The sequence below is a fragment of the Triticum urartu genome, chromosome 5A (genome assembly GCF_056163025.1).
Source record: "Triticum urartu cultivar PI428250 chromosome 5A, HENAU_Tu73, whole genome shotgun sequence".
Classification (NCBI taxonomy): domain Eukaryota; kingdom Viridiplantae; phylum Streptophyta; class Magnoliopsida; order Poales; family Poaceae; genus Triticum; species Triticum urartu.
In genome coordinates this window covers 77316087-77333618 of record NC_141877.1, presented here as the reverse complement: position 1 = coordinate 77333618, position 17532 = coordinate 77316087, and positions in this window count along the sequence as shown.

Genomic DNA, 17532 nt, shown 5'->3' with positions numbered 1-17532 from the left:
AACCAGTTCCCGTTGACACAGCACCGTCTCCACCACAGAGCACCCAAACACGAGCAGTTAGTAAGGCAACTGTAGTGCCCAAATCACGAGGACCACCACTCCGAACCCGAAGTCAACGCTTAAAGCAGAGGAAGAATTGTTCTCAGGTCAGGTTCCGTAGCTATGGTTCATACTACTTTGCTCTTGCATCACTGTATTTACTGATACCAACTAATTTCAAATTTGAAGGATGCAATTGAAACTCCAATGGCGCAACAGGTATGTTTTAAACATGTTTCTTCAACGTGTTTGGCTGTTTGCTGTTGTAACTTGCTCTATGTTGATTTCAGTTTCAATTGAATAAACAGTTATGTTCTCATGCCATGCACGTTACAAGTGTTGTTATTGTTGTGTAGTTTCCCACACTTATATTCTGTCTATGTTGCTTTGTCTTAAATAGATATGATTCGAACTGTATCTATCTTGATTTGGCAACATAAACTAGAATGATATAGACCATACAGTGACCATACTACATAGATATATGTTTGTTTCATGCTGTTATCCTGCCACCTTACTACTGAACTGGTTTACCAAAATGAGTTTCATATACTACATTGTAAACCTGAGATGTGTTTGTTTGTTTCTCTTTTAGAACGCGGATAAAATATTGGAGAAGAGTACCCTGTTATGCAATGGTAAAGGAAGTAATGCAGATAAGGTTCAAGATAGTGAGACATCCCTGTTGGTCTCCAAGAAAGCTGATAAAAACTATATTGAAGACACTGAGACAACCCCAAAGTCCTTTCTTGATGTAGTGTTCGAGTTACTGGCTACCACTGCTGGCACCAGCTCTTCGAACTCATTGCCTGAATCAGTTCGGCTTCTTGACTCTCAACTTCAAGTTGAAAGACATCGATCAGATGTTATGCGACAGGAAGTCGAAGGACTGAGGAAGTCCCTGCAGAATTCAGATGCATACTTTCTGGTGCAACAGCAAGCGCTGGAGGACTTAAGCGCCAAACAAGAGAAAGTTAATAAGCTTGCTAAGCATCTTGCCAGCATTATGGGTACCCAGGATATTGTTTCTTGAGCTCTTCTAAAGTGGTTTCAGTTCTGGACTTGTTTTGCTACGGCATTTATATGCTGCTGTGTTCCATATATTTGCACTAGTGGCGAACTTTGATGCCTAGTGGATGTAATATGTGTAATAGCCGTGATAGCCTAGTGTAAGATGCTTGCTTATTTATTTCCTTGTTGTCTTGTTTATTTGTTTGATTGTAGTCAGTGCAGTTCTTTTTCTGCGGTTTGCTAGTGGCTGCAATAACCTATTTTTTAAAGCTAGGCCACAATAACCATGGGCTAATATTTACTGTAGTCACACTGGGCCTCCTACGGGCCGTAGAAACAGTGGGCCTTCTATGAGCCGTATAAACAGTGGGCCTTCTACAGGCCGTATAAACAGTGGGCCTTCTACGGGCCGTAGAAACAATGGGCCTTCTACGGGCCGTATCATTAATGGGCCTTCTACAGGCCGTATCATCAATGGGCCTTATACGGGTCGTATGATCGATTGGCCAAACATGGGCCAAACAGACCGCATTCTAGCCGTAAACGGGCTAGAGTTGGAATCGTCAGTTCATGGGCTGACCATAACGGGCCATCGTTAATAGGCCGTATTTGATGACGCTATGAAAATGACCCAACGTATTAACAGACCACAAATGGGCCGACTGTAACCACAGGCTGAATTTGGCCCACAAGCAGAAAATGAAAATGACAGTAACGGGCCGTAAGTAAACGAATGCTGGAAATGAGCCCAAGAATAAATGGGCTCTGAGAAGGCCGAAAGATAACATGGGCTCGAGACGGCCCAACGGAATAACGGGCCGTTAATGGGTATAAAGTCATACACTGTTCATTATAGGCCAGTTTCACCACGTGCCGTTAATGGGTGTAAAGTGATACACTGTTCATTATGGGCCAGTTTCACCATGGGCCGTTAATAGGCCAAGATTTACATAGGGCCTCATATGGGCCGAAAGACATCATGGGCCATACATGGGCCAGAAGTGAAAACAGGCTGGAATCATATTGGATGGCCCAGATGACGCTACTGGGCCTAATTTGGATAGGGCGTAATGGGCCTTGGGTTAGCGGGTTGTAAATGGGCTATATGCGAACATGCCGTTAATAGGCTTTCCATGGGCCGGCCCGCCACCTTTTGACCAAGTCAAACGGGCCGGCCTTTTCACAGGAATGGGCCTCTGTTGGGCCGTGCCACGTGTCAACGTATCATAGGCGCCTTCTGTCCAATGAGTGGATGACATCTGTCCCGGCGATGAGCCGGCACGTGTTTCCTCCAGCCAATGATAATTTTACACGTGGAAAATCCCCATTGGTCGGGGCTGTTAACGGGTTATCGGATCCAAAACCTGACCCGATAGCTTAACGGTGTTCCGTTACGGTGGATGCCACATGTCGGTCACCCTTGACGAAAGCACTTCTGTGACGCGCGATTTATCGTCATGGAAGTGGACACTTCCGTGATGATAATTTTGGCAATGTCATGGAACACTTCTACGACAGCACAGGTATGACTATCTTGATTCTGTCATAAATTTGTCATGGATGTACATGCATGACAAAAAAAGCAACCTACTGTGGCAAACACGTATCATCACGGAAGTGTATTTTTTTTGTAGTGTCATGTAACAATCATAACCTAGGGTGACACAGAACTAGCTCCAGTTCATCAATGTAATGTAGGCATGTATTCCGAATATAGTCATACGTGCTTATGGAAAAGAACTTGCATGACATCTTTTGTCCTACCCTCCCGTGGCAGCGGGATCCTTACGGAAACTAAGGGATATTAAGGCCTCCTTTTAATAGAGTACCGAAACAAAGCATTAACACATAATGAATACATGAACTCCCCAAACTACGGTCATCACCGGTAAGTATCCCGATTATTGTCACTTCGGGGTTAACGAATCATAACACATAATAGGTTACTATAGACTTGCAAGATAGGATCAAGAACACTCATATATTGATGAAAACATAATAGGTTCAGATCTGAAATCATGGCACTCGGGCCCTAGTGACAAGCATTAAGCATAGCAAAGTCATAGCAACATCAATCTCAGAACATAGTGGATACTAGGGATCAAACCCTAACAAAACTATCTCGATTACATGATAGATCCCATCCAACCCATCACCGTCCAGCAAGCCTACGATGGAATTACTCACGCACGGCGGTGAGCATCATGAAATTGGTGATGGAGGATGGTTGATGATGACAATGGCGATAGATTCCCCTCTCTGGAGCCCCGAACGGACTCCAGATCAGCCCTCCCGAGAGGTTTTAGGGCTTGGCGGCGGCTTTGTATCGTAAAACGCGATGAATTCTTCTCTCTGATTTTTTTCTCCCTGAAACACAATATATAGAGTTGGAGTTGGAGTTGGAGGAGCTCCAGGGGGCCCACGAGGTAGGGGGGCGCGCCCTAGGGGGGCAGGCGCGCCCCAACCCTCGTGGACAGGTTGTGGGCCCCCTGGCCTTCATCTTTTGCAGGTATTTTTTATATTTTCCAAAAAGTTGCTCCGTGAATTTTCAGGTCATTCCGAGAACATTTGTTTCTGCACATAAATAACACCATGGTAATTCTGCTGAAAATAGCGTCAGTCCGGGTTAGTTCCATTCAAATCATGCAAGTTAGAGTCCAAAACAAGGGCAAAAGTGTTTGGAAAAGTAGATACGATGGAGACGTATCAACACTCCCTTTACCTTCGGGATTTGTGTTGAACCTAAAATAAATGTTATTTGGTGTTTGCGTTGAGCATGAATATGATTGGATCGTGTTTATTGCAATACAGTTATTCATTTGTGTCAAAGAATAATTGTTGTTCTATTTACATGAATAAAATTTTCTATGGCCACACATTCAATATAAATGGTTTATTGAATCTCGATCGTAGTGATGCACATAATATTGAAGCCAAAAGATGCAAAGTTAATAATGATAGTGCAACTTATTTGTGGCACTGCCGTTTAGGTCATATTGGTGTAAAGCGCATGAAGAAACTCCATGCTGATGGGCTTTTGGAATCACTTGATTATGAATCACTTGATGCTTCCGAACCGTGCCTCATGGGCAAGATGACTAAGACTCCGCTCTCCGGAACAATGGAGCGAGCAACTGACTTATTGGAAATAATACATAATGATGTATGCAATCCGGTAAGTGTTGAGGCTCATGGCAGGTATCGTTATTTTATGACCTTCACAGCTGATTTGAGCAGATATGGGTATATCTACTTAATGAAACATAAGTCTGCAACATTTGAAAAGTTCCAAGAATTTTAGAGTGAAGTGGAAAATCATCGTAACAAGAAAATAAAGTTTCTATGATCTGATCGCGGAGGTGAATATTTGAGTTACGAGTTTGGTCTTCATTTGAAACAATATGGAATAGTTTCACAACTCACGCCACCCGGAACACCACAGCGTAATGGTGTGTTCAAATGTTGTAATCATACTTTATGAGATATAGTGCGATCTATGATGTCTCTTACTGATTTGCCGCTATAGTTTTGGGGTTATGCCTTAGAGATAGCTACATTCACGTTAAAAAGGGCACCATCTAAATCCGTTGAGACGACACCATATGAACTGTGGTTTAGCAAGAAACCTAGGCTGTCATTTCTTAAAGTTTGGGGTTGCAATGCTTATATGAAAAAGTTTCATCCTGATAAGCTCAAACCCAAATCGGAGTAGTGCATCTTCATAGGATACCCATAAAGAAACTGTTGGGTACACCTTCTATCACAGATCCGAGGGCAAGATATTTTGTTGCTAAGAATGGATCCTTTCTAGAGGAGTTTCTCTCGAAGGAAGTGAGTGGGAGGAAAGTAGAACTTGATGAGGTAATTGTACCTGCTCCGTTATTCGAAAGTAGTTCTTCACTGAAATCAGTTCAAGTGATTCCTACACCAGTAAGTGAGGAAGCTAATGATGATGATCATGAAACTTTTAATCAAGTTACTACCAAACCTCGTAGGTCAACCAGAGTAAGATCCGCATCAGAGTGGTACGGTAATCCTGTTCTAGAGGTCATGCTACTTGACCATGACGAACCTACGAACTATGAGGAAGCGATGATGAGCCCAGATTCCACAAAATGGCTTGAGGCCATGAAATCTGATATGGGATCCATGTATGAGAACAAAGTATGGACTTTGATTGACTTGCCCGATGATCGGTGAGTCATTGAGAATAAATGGATCTTCAAGAGGAAGACAGACGCTGATAGTAGTGTTACTATCTTCAAAGCTCGAATTGTCGCAAAATATTTTCGACAAATTCAAGGTGTTGACTACGATGAGATTTTCTCACTTGTATCGATGCTTAAAAGTCTATCCGAATCACGTTAGAAGTTGCCGCATTTTATGAAATCTGGCAAATGGATGTCAAAACTGCATTCCTTAATGGATTTCTTAAAGAAGAGTTGTATATGATGCAACCAAAAGGTTTTGTCGATCCAAAAGGTGCTAACAAAGTGAGCAAGCTCCAGCGATCCATCTATGGACTAGTGCAAGCATCTCGGAGTTGGAATATATGCTTTGATAAAGTGATCAAACCATATGGTTTTATACAGACTTGGGTGAAGCCTGTATTTACAAGAAAGTGAGTGGGAGCACTACAACATTTCTGATAAGTATATGTGAATGACATATTGTTGATTGGAAATAATGTAGAATTTTTCTGGAAAGCATAAATGAGTTTTTCAAAGAAAGACCTCGGTGAAGCTATATAATATTGAGCATCAAGATCTATAGAGATAGATCAAGACGCTTGATATATTTTCAATAAGTACATACCTTGACAAAATTTTGAAGTAGTTCAAAATGGAACAGTCAAAGGAGTTCTTGCCTATGTTGCAAGGTGTGAAGTTGAGTAAAGACTCAAAAACCCGACCACGACAGAAAATAGAAAGAGAATCAAAAGTCATTCCCTATGCCTCAGTCATAGGTTCTATAAAGTATGCTATGTTGTGTACCAGACCTATTGTGTACCTCACCATAAGTTTGGCAAGAGGGTACAATAGTGATCCAGGAGTGGATCACTGGACAGCGGTCAAAAATATCTTTAGTGGAATAAGGAAATGTTTCTCTGTTATGGAGGTGACAAAGAGTTCGTCGTAAATAGTTATGTCGATGCAAGCTTTGACACCGATCTGGATGACTCTAAGTCTCGATCTACATACATATTGAAAGTAGGAGCAATTACCTAGAGCAGCTCCGGGCAAAACATTGTAGACATAGAAAATTTGCAAAATACATACGGCTCTAAATGTGGCAGACCCGTTGACTAGATTTCTCTCACAAGCAAAACATGATCACTCTTTGGGTGTTAATCACATACCGATGTGAACTAGATTATTGAATCTAGTAAACCCTTTGGGTGTTAGTCACATGGAGATCTGAACTAATGACATAAAGATGTGAACTATTGGTGCTAAATCACATGACGATGTGAACTAGATTATTGACTCTAGTGCAAGTGCGAGACTGAAGGAAATGTGCCCTAAAGGCAATAATAAAGTTGTTATTTATATTTCCTTATATCATGATATATGTTTATTATTCATGCTAGAATTGTATTAACCGAAAACTTAGTACATGTGTGAATACATAGACAAACAGAGTGTCCCTAGTATGCCTCTACTTGACTAGCTCGTTAATCAAAGATGGTTAAGTTTCCTAGCCATGGACATGTGTTGTCATTTGATGAACGGGATCACATCATTAGAGAATGATGTCCTGGACAAGACCCATCCGTTAGCTTAGAATAATGATCGTTCAGTTTTATTGCTACTGCTTTCTTCATGACTTATACATGTTCCTCTGACTATGAGATTATGCAACTCCCGAATATCAGAGGAACACCTTGTGTGCTATCAAACATCACAACGTAACTGGGTGATTATAAAGATGCTCTACCTGTGTCTCCGATGGTGTTTGTTGAGTTGGCATAGATCGCGATTAGGATTTGTCACTCCGTCTATCGGAGAGGTATCTCTGGGCCCTCTCGGTAATGTACATCACTATGATCCTTGCAAGCAATGTGACTAATGAGTTAGTTGCAGATGATGCATTATGGAACGAGTAAAGAGACTTGACGGTGACGAGATTGAACTAGGTATGATGATACCGACGATCGAATCTCGGGCAAGTAACATACCGATGACAAAGGGAACAACGTATGTTGTTATGCGGTTTGACCGATAAAGATCTCTGTAGAATATCTAGGAGCCAATATGAGCATCCAGGTTCCGCTATTGGTTATTGACCGGAGATGTGTCTCGGTCATGTCTACATAGTTCTCAAACCCGTAGGGTCCACATGCTTAACGTTCGGTGACGATCGGTATTAAGAGTTTATGTGTTTTGATGTACCAAAGGTAGTTCGGAGTCCCAGATTTGATCACGGGCATGACGAGGAGTATCGAAATGGTCGATACGTAAAGATCAATATAATGGAAGCCTATATTTGGACATCGGAATGGTTCCGAGTGGTTCGGGCATTTTTTCGGAGTACCGGGAGGTTACGGGAACCCCCCGGGGAGTATACGGGCCTTATTGGGCCTTAGTGGAATAGAGAGAGGGAAGGGAAAGGAGGGAGGCGCGCCCCCAAGCCCAATCCGAATTGGGAAGGGGGCCGGCCCCCTTTCCTTCCTCTCCTACTCCTACTTGGAAGGGCTCCTACTTCTACTAGGAAAGGGGGAATCCTACTCCCCGAGGGAGTAGGACTCCCCCAGGGTGCGCCATAGAGAGGGTTGGCTCTCCCCCTCCTCCACTCCTTTATATACGGGGGAGGGGGCACCCCATGGACACACTAGTTGATCATTGATCTTTAAGCCGTGTGCGGTGCCCCCCTCCACCATAATCCACCTCGGTTATATCGTAGCGGTGCTTAGGCGAAGCCCTGTTGCGGTAGCATCATCATCATCACCGTCATCACACCATCGTGTTGACTAAACTCTCCCTCAAAGCTCTACTGGATCATGAGTTCATGGGATGTCACCAAACTGAACGTGTGCAGATCTCGGAGGTGCCGTACGTTCGGTACTAGGGATCGGTCGATCGTGAAGACGTACGACTACATCAACCGCGTTGTCATAACGCTTCCGCTTACGGTCTACGAGGGTACGTAGACAACACTCTTCCCTCTCGTTGCTATGCATGACCATGATCTTGCGTGTGCGTAGGATTTTTTTTGAAATTACTGCATTCCCCAATAGTTCTTGCTATGAGATATGGGGTGCTTTTATGCATAAGGCAATGATCTGGTTGTAAGTATCCTTTCTGTGTCTTTATGCATGTTGTAAGCTATAACAATTTTACAATGAAATGTTGGATTGGGGCATCTCCAAAGGCGACCTACAAATTTCTTTTCGCATCCGTCTGCGGACATGGATGCGGGAGGCCGCCATCCAATGTTGCCCGCATACATTGCAAACACTATCCGAACAACCAAATGAAATTCGTGCAAACACAATCGGATTGTCATACAAACGAGACGAAGTTCATGCAAACACGACGGGTTTTCATTAGATTACATATAAACAATGACATAATTCATTACATTCCAAACATAGTTCAACTAAAAGCGGTGCTCGTTCAACTCTAGAGGTATCATACCTAAACTAAAAGATCACTGGCGTGTGTTCCCTATCTCCGGCCATGAGCCCCGAAAAATGAAGCTTCGCCGCCTCCAGCCCCGCCTCCGTAACCTCTATCTCCAGAGCCCCGGGAACTGAAGTTGTCCACCTCCACGCTGCCACCAAGCAACTAAACAGACATCGATGTTGATCCCACCAAGCTTGGTGTCGACGGGAGGGGAGGAGCGGTGGCCTTCCTGGGACCCGAGCACCGGCTACCTACCATGCACTACTCTTCCTTGCTGCTGGCGAGCTACTCCTCTACCCAAAGGTGCTCCCGGAGCAATTGGTGGTTGTGGGCGGCGTCGGTTTGCACCTCCCAGAACTTATCCTCCCGCTCCTCCCGCACCATGTTCGTGTAATAGGCACAAGCCTCGTTGCTGGTCATGGTGCAATGCATCGACGAGGATGGTGCTACCTCTTGAGCATGCGTTGGGTTTCCCTTGAAGAGGAAAGGGTGATGTAGCAAATAAGTGTAAGTATTTCCCTCAGTTTTTGAGAACCAAGGTATCAATCCAGTAGGAGACCACGCACGAGTCACCCCGTACCTACACAAACAAATAAGAACCTCGCAACCAACGCGATAAAGGGGTTGTCAATCCCTTCACAGCCACTTGCAAGAGTGAGATCTGATAGAGATAATGATAATAAGATAAATATTTTTGGTATTTTTATGATATAGATTGAAAGTAAAGATTGCAAAATAAAATTGATTGGAAACTTATATGATGGAGAATAGATCCGGGGGCCATATGTTTCACTAGTGGCTTCTCTGAGGATAGCATAAGTATTACGGTGGGTGAACAAATTACTGTCGAGCAATTGATAGAAAAGCGAATAATTATGAGGATTTCTATGCATGATCATGTATATAGGCATCACGTCCGTGACAAGTAGACCAACTCCTACCCGCATCTACTACTATTACTCCACACATCGACCCCTATCTAGCATGCATCTAGAGTATTAAGTTCATAAGAACGGAGTAACGCCTTAAGCAAGATGACATGATGTAGAGGGATAAACTCATGCGATATGATATAAACCCCATCTTTTTATCCTCGATGGCAACAATGCAATACGTGTCGTTTCCCTTTCTGTCACTGGGATCGAGCACCGCAAGATTGAACCCAAAGCTAAGCACTTCTCCCATTGCAAGAAGGATCAATCTAGTAGGCCAAACCAAACTGATAATTCGAAGAGACTTGCAAAGATAACCAATCATACATAAAAGAATTCAGAGAATATTCAAATATTGTTCATAGATAATCTTGATCATAAACCCACAATTCATCGGATCTCGACAAACACACCGCGAAAAGAGTTACATCGAATAGATCTCCAAGAGAATCGAGGAGAACTTTGTATTGAGATCCAAAGAGAGAGAAGAAGCCATCTAGCTAATAACTATGGACCCGAAGGTCTAAGGTAAGCTACTCACACATCATTGGAGGGGCCATGGAGTTGATGTAGAGGCCCTCCGTGATCAATGCCCCCTACGGCGGAGCTCCGGAAAAGGCCCCAAGATGGGATCTCTTAGGTACAGAAGGTTGCGGCGGTGGAAATTGTGTTTCGTGGTGCTCCTGGATGTTTTCGGGGTATATATATATATACATACATATATATATATATATAGGAGAAAGAAGTAGGTCGGTTGAGCCACGAGGGGCCCACGAGGGGGAAGGGCGCGCCTAGGGGGGTAGGCGCGCCCCCTGCCTCTTGGCCACCTCGTTGGTTGCTTGACGTCCACTCCAAGTCCTCTGGATCATGTTTGTTCCAAAAATAACGCTCCCGAAAGTTTCATTCTGTTTGGACTCCATTTGATATTGCTTTTCTGCGTAACACTAAAATAGGCAAAAAACAACAATTTGGGTTGGGCCTCGGATTAATAGGTTAGTCCTGAAAATAATATAAAAGTGTAAAATAAAGCCCATTAACATCCAAAACATATAATATAATAGCATGGAACAATCAAAAATTATAGATACATTGGAGACGTATCAAGCATCCCCAAGCTTAATTCCTGCTCGTCCTCAAGTAGGTAAATGATAAAAACAGAATTTTTGATGTGGAATGCTTTCTAGAATACTCTTCAATGTATTTTTCTCTATTGTGGCATGAATGTTCAGATCCGAAAGATTCAAGATAAAAGTTTATTATTGACATAAAAATAGTAATACTCCAAGTATGCTAATCAAGAAATTATGTCTTATCAAAATACCATAGCCAAAGAAAAATTATCCCTACAAAGTCATATAGTTTGGCCATGCTTCATTTTCGTCACACAAAATGCTCCCATCATGCACAACCCCGATGACAAGCCAAGCAATTGTTTCATACTTAGCCTTTTCAAACTCTTTCAACTTTTACGCAATATATGAGCGCGAGCCATGGACATAGCACTATGGGTGGAATAGAATATGATGATTGAGGTTGTGTGAGAAGAGAAAAAGGGAGAAAGTCTCACATTGATGCGGCTAATCAATGGGCTATGGAGATGCCCACCGATTGATGTCAATGCAAGGAGTAGGGATTTCCATGCAACGGATGCACTAGAGCTATAAATATATGGAAGCTCATCAAAGAAACTAAGTGGGTGTGCATCCAACTCGCTTGCTCACGAAGACCTAGGGCATTTGAGGAAGCCCATCATTGGAATATACAAGCCCAGTTCTATAATGAAAAATTCCCACTAGTATATGAAAGTGACAAAATAAGAGACTCTCTATCATGAAGATCATGGTGCAACTTTGAAGCACAAGTGTGGAAAAAGGATAGTAACATTGTCCCTTCTCTCTTTTTCTCTCATTTTTTTATTTTTTTATTTGGGCCTTCTTTCTTTATTTTTTCTTTTGGCCTCTTTTCTCTCTTTTTTTCGTCCGGAGTCTCATCAACTAGGCATATCAACGGGCTATGAAGATGCCCACTAATAGATATCAATGTGAGTGAGTAGGGATTGCCATGCAACGGATGCACTAGAGGTATAAGTTTATGAAAGATCAAAAAGAAACTAAGTGGGTGTGCATCCAACTCGCTTGCTCACGAAGACCTAGGGCAATTTGAGGAAGCCCATCATTGGAATATACAAGCCAAGTTCTATAATGAAAAATTCCCACTAGTATATGAAAGTGATATCATAGGAGACTCTCTTTCATGAATATCATGGTGCTACTTTGAAGCACAAGTGGGTAAAAAGGATAGTAACATTGTCCCTTCTCTCTTTTTCTTTTTTTATTTGGGCGTTCTCTCATTTTCTTGGCCTCTTGTTTTCGTCCAGTGTCTCATCCCGACTTGTGGGGGAATCATAGTCTCCATCATCCTTTCCTCACATGGGACAATGTTCTAATGATGATCATCACACTTTTATTTTCTTACAACTCAAGAATTACAACTCGATACTTAGAACAAAATATGACTCTATGTGAATACCTCCGGCGGTGTATCGGGATTGCGATGAATCAAGAGTGACATGTATGAAAAATTAAGCATGGTGGCTTTGCCACAAATACAATGTTACATGATCATGCAAAGCAATATGACAATGATGATGCATGTCATAATAAATGGAACGGTGGAAGGTTGCATGGCAATATATCTCGGAATGGCTATGGAAATGCCATAATAGGTAGGTATGGTGGCTGTTTTGAGGAAGATATAAGGAGGCTTATGTGTGATAGAGCGTATCATATCACGGGGTTTGGATGCACCGGCGAAGTTTGCACCAACTCTCAAGGTGAGAAAGGGCAATGCACGGTACCGAAGAGGCTAGCAATGATGGAAGGGTGAGAGTGCGTATAATCCATGGACTCAACATTAGTCATAAAGAACTCACATACTTATTGCAAAAATCTACAAGTCATCAAAACCAAGCATTACGCGCATGCTCCTAGGGGGATAGATTGGTAGGAAAAGACCATCGCTCGTCCCCGACCGCCACTCATAAGGAAAGCAATCAAAGAACACCTCATGCTTCAAATTTTTCACATAACATTTACCATATGTGCATGCTACGGGACTTGCCAACTTCAACACAAGTATTCATCAATTTCACAATTACTCAACTAGCACACCTATAATATTACCACCTTTATATCTCAAAACAATCTATCAATCATCCAACTTCTCTTAGCATTTAAAATTTATAACCAAAGTGAATTACCATGCTATTCTAAAGGACTCTCAAAATGATATAAGTGAAGCATGAGAGATTAATTATTCTATAAAATAGAACCACCACCGTGCTCTAAAAGATATAAGCGAAGTACTAGAGCAAAAATTATCCAACTCAAAAGATATAAGCGAAGCACATAGAGTATTCTAATAAATTTCAATTCATGTGTGTCTCTCACAAAAGGTGTGTACAGCAAGGATGATTGTGGTAAACTAAAAATCAAAGACTCAAATCATACAAGAAGCTCCAAGCAAAACACATATCATGTGGCGAATAAAAATATAGCTCCAAGTGAAAGAGGGGATGCCTTCCGGGGCATCCCCAAGGTTAGGCTTTTGGTTGTCCTTGGATTTTACTTTGGGGTGCCTTGGGCATCCCCAAGCTTAGGCTCTTACCACTCCTTGTTCCATAATTCATCAAATCTTTACCTAAAAATTGAAAACTTCACAACACAAAACTTAAAAGAAAATCTTCGTGAGCTCCGTTAGTAAAAGGAAACAAACCACCACTTCAAGGTACTGTAATGAACTCATTCTTTATTTATACTGGTGTTAAACCTACTGTATTCCAACTTTTCTACGGTTCATAAACTCAATTACTAGCCATAGATTCATCAAAATAAGCAAACAACACACGAAAAACAGAATCTGTCAAAAATAGAACAGTCTGTAGTAATCTGTAGGTTTCGAATACTTATGGAACACCAAAAATTCTAAAATAAATTGCTGGACGTGAGGAATTTATCTATTAATCATCTGCAAAAAGAATTAACTAAATAGCACTCTCCAGTAAAAAAAATGGCAGCAATTCTCGTGAGCGCTAAAGTTTCTGTTTTTTACAGCAAGATCAAAAAGACTTTCCGCAAGTCTTCCCAACGGTTCTACTTGGCACAAACACTAATTAAACACAAAAAACACAACCAAAACAGAGGCTAGATAAATTATTTATTACTAAACTGAAACAAAAAGCAAGGAAAGAAATAAAATTGGGTTGCCTCCCAACAAGCGCTATCATTTAACGACCCTAGCTAGGCATAAAAGCAAGGATAGATCTAGGTATTGCCATGATAATGATAAGGTAAATCGCGAAAGCTCATCTCATACTCCCTACGTTTAGCAGCAAGCTTTCTTTGTGGCAAGCAAATGTATTCAAAAGGGCTAAATTTAATGGGACAAAAGTCCCCAAGATCAAGCTCGGGAGGTGTTGGTTCCTCCTTTGGCCCCTCATATTGCACAATCAATTCATCATTATAAGCATTTTTTGGCAAAAAAGTCATGAGCCTTTGTTCAAGGGAAAAACCTAGCCCATTGTTCTGGACGGCAAAATTATCATTAAGTTAAGTGATCCTATTAACAAGAGCATCGGTAGGAACCTTTTTTCTAAGGTTTTCAGTAAAAGCAACATGATCTAAAGATCGTAAAAGCATAATGTCTTCTTGATAGAAAAGGATTGCTTCTATGGGAGGACGGCGAGCATCCAACCTATAATGCACAAAAATTTCATTGACTTCTTTCATTATAAATCTGAACTCATGAGCTAAAAAGATGGTTGCTGCTCGCTTAACAGAAGAATGCTCAATATTAGAAAATTCTAGGAAAATCCTTTGTATGGAAGGATGCATATGTAAAAAATTGTCTTTCGAGTTCAACTATGAGCAAGGATATAGCATCTGCGAAACTACTAGTTTTATGAAGGATAGATCTACTCATGGTGGGCAAAGCACCGACACAAGTAAAGAAATCTTGAATAACTCCTTTCCCAATAATATTACCGCTACTAATACGAAACTTTTTAGTGTGCAAAATAATAGGATTTTCAAGAGGATCATCAATAGCATCAAAGTTTCCATATTATTATCCTTATCAATGATAACCTCCCCAATTTCATACATGATGGCAACAAATTGCAAAAAGAACGAGCACACAGAAGGGAGGAAGGCAAAAGAGGAGAACGGAAAAGAGGGCGAATAAAACGGCAAGGGTGAAGTGGGGGTGAGGAAAACTAGAGGCAAATGGTAAATAATGTAATGCGAAGGATAAGAGTTGTGATGGGTACTTGGTATGTCTTGACTTGGCGTAGATCTCCCTGGCAACGGCGCCATAAATCCTTCTGGCTACCTCTTGATCATGCTTTGGTTTTCCCTTGAATAGGAAAAGGTTATGCAGCAAAGCAGCGTAAGTATTTCCTTCAGTTTTTGAGAACCAAGGTATCAATCCAGTAGGAGACCATGCGCGAGTCACCTAGTACCTACACAAACAAATAAGAACTTCGCAACCAACGCGATAAAGGAGTTTTCAATCCCTTCATGACCACTTGCAAGAGTGAGATCTGATAGACATAATGATAATAAGATAATTTTTTTTGGTATTTCTATGATATAGATTGAAAGTAAAGGTTGCAAAATAAAATATATTGGAAACTTATATGGTGGAGAATAGACCCGGGAGCCATAGGTTTCACTAGTGGCTTCTCTCAAGATAGCATAAGTATTACGGCGGGTGAACAAATTACTGTCGAGCAATTGATATAAAAGCGAATAATTATGAGAATATCTAGGCATGATCATGTATATAGGCATCACGTCCGTGACAAGTAGACCCACTCCTGCCTGCATCTACTACTATTACTCTACACATCGACCACTATCCAGCATGCATCTAGAATATTAAGTTCATAAGAACGGAGTAACGCCTTAAGCAAGATGACATGATGTAGAGGGATAAACTCATGAAATATGATATAAACCCAATCTTTTTATCCTCGATGGAAACAATACAATACGTATCATTTCCCTTTCTGTCACTGGGATCGAGCACCGCAAAATTGAACCCAAAGCTAAGCACTTCTCCCATTGCAAGAAAGATCAATCTAGTAGGCCAAACCAAATTGATAATTCGAAGAGAGTTGCAAACATAACCAACATACATAAAAGGATTCAGAGAAGATTCAAATATTGTTCATAGATAATCTTGATCATAAACCCACAATTCATCGGATCTCGACAAACGCACCGCAAAAAGAGTTACATCGAATAGATCTCCACAAGAGAGGGGGAGAACAAGTAGACCGACTCCCGCCTGCATCTACTACTATTACTCCACTCATCGATCGCTATCCAGCATGCATCTAGAGTATTAAGTTCATGAAAACAGAGTAACGCCTTAAGCAAGATGACATGATGTAGATGGATAAATTCATGCAATATGATAAAAAAAACCATTCTTGTTATCCTCGATGGCAACAATACAACACGTGCCTTGCTGCCCCTACTGTCACTGGGAAAGGAAACCGCAAGATTGAACCCAAAGCTAAGCACTTCTCCCATTGCAAGAAAGATCAATCTAGTAGGCCAAACCAAACTAATAATTCGAAGAGACTTGCAAAGATAACCAATCATACATAAAAGAATTCAGAGAAGATTCAAATATTGTTCATAGATAATCTTGATCATAAACCCACAATTCATCGGATCTCGACAAACGCACCGCAAAAAGAGTTACATCGAATAGATCTCCAAGAGAATCGAGGAGAACTTTGTATTGAGATCCAAAGAGAGAGAAGAAGCCATCTAGCTAATAACTATGGACCTGAAGGTCTGGGGTAAACTACTCACACATCATCGGAGGGGCCATGGAGTTGATGTAGAGGCCCTCCGTGATCAAGGCCCCCTCCAGCGGAGCTCCAAAAAAGGCCCCAAGATGGGATCTCTTAGGTACAGAAGGTTGCGGTGGTGGAAATAGGGTTTCGTGGTGCTCCTGGATGTTTTCGGGGTACGTACATATATATAGGAGGAATAAGTAGGTCGGTTGAGCCACGAGGGGGAAGGGCGCGCCCAGGGGGGTAGGCACGCCCCCTGCCTCCTGGCCACCTCGTTGGTTGCTTGACGTCCACTCCAAGTCCGCTGGATCATGTTTGTTCCAAAAATAAAACTCCCGAAGGTTTCATTCCGTTTGGACTCCGTTTGATATTCCTTTTTTGCGAAACACTGAAATAGGCAAAAAATAGCAATTTGGGCTGGGCCTCCGGTTAATAGGTTACTCCCAAAAATAATACTATAAAGGTGTAAAATAAAGCCCATTAACATCGAAAACAGATAATATAATACCATGGAACAATCAAGAATTATAGATACGTTGGACACGTATCTGATTGCACGAAGGAGGAGGAGGGTGGCGCGGACGAGGACGGTAGCGCCGGCTCGACGTCAACTGCGTCCTCCATTGGGACGTCATTGTCTTTCGGCTGCCTGCTGGCCAGCCAGCCGACAGCAATGGTGGCCATCTCTTTCTTCTGGTCCGGCATCAACCCGTTCCAGAGAGCCTTGGCACGGGAGGAATTCAAGGTGGGAGTGATGTGGAGAGGGATCGGAGATGGACGATCGCGGCTACGGTCGGGGCAACAATTTATATAGCAATGGTGGGCGGCAGACACTACAAAAAAACACTTCCGTGATGATACGTGTTTGTCACAGTAGGTCACGTTTTATGTCATGCATGTACATCCATGACAAATTTATGATAGAATCAAGATAGTCATACCTGTGTTGTCGTAGAAGTGTTCCATGACATTACCAAAATTATCATCACGGAAGTGTCCACTTCCATGACGATAAATCGCGCGTCACAGAAGTGCTTTCGTCAAGGGTGACCGACAT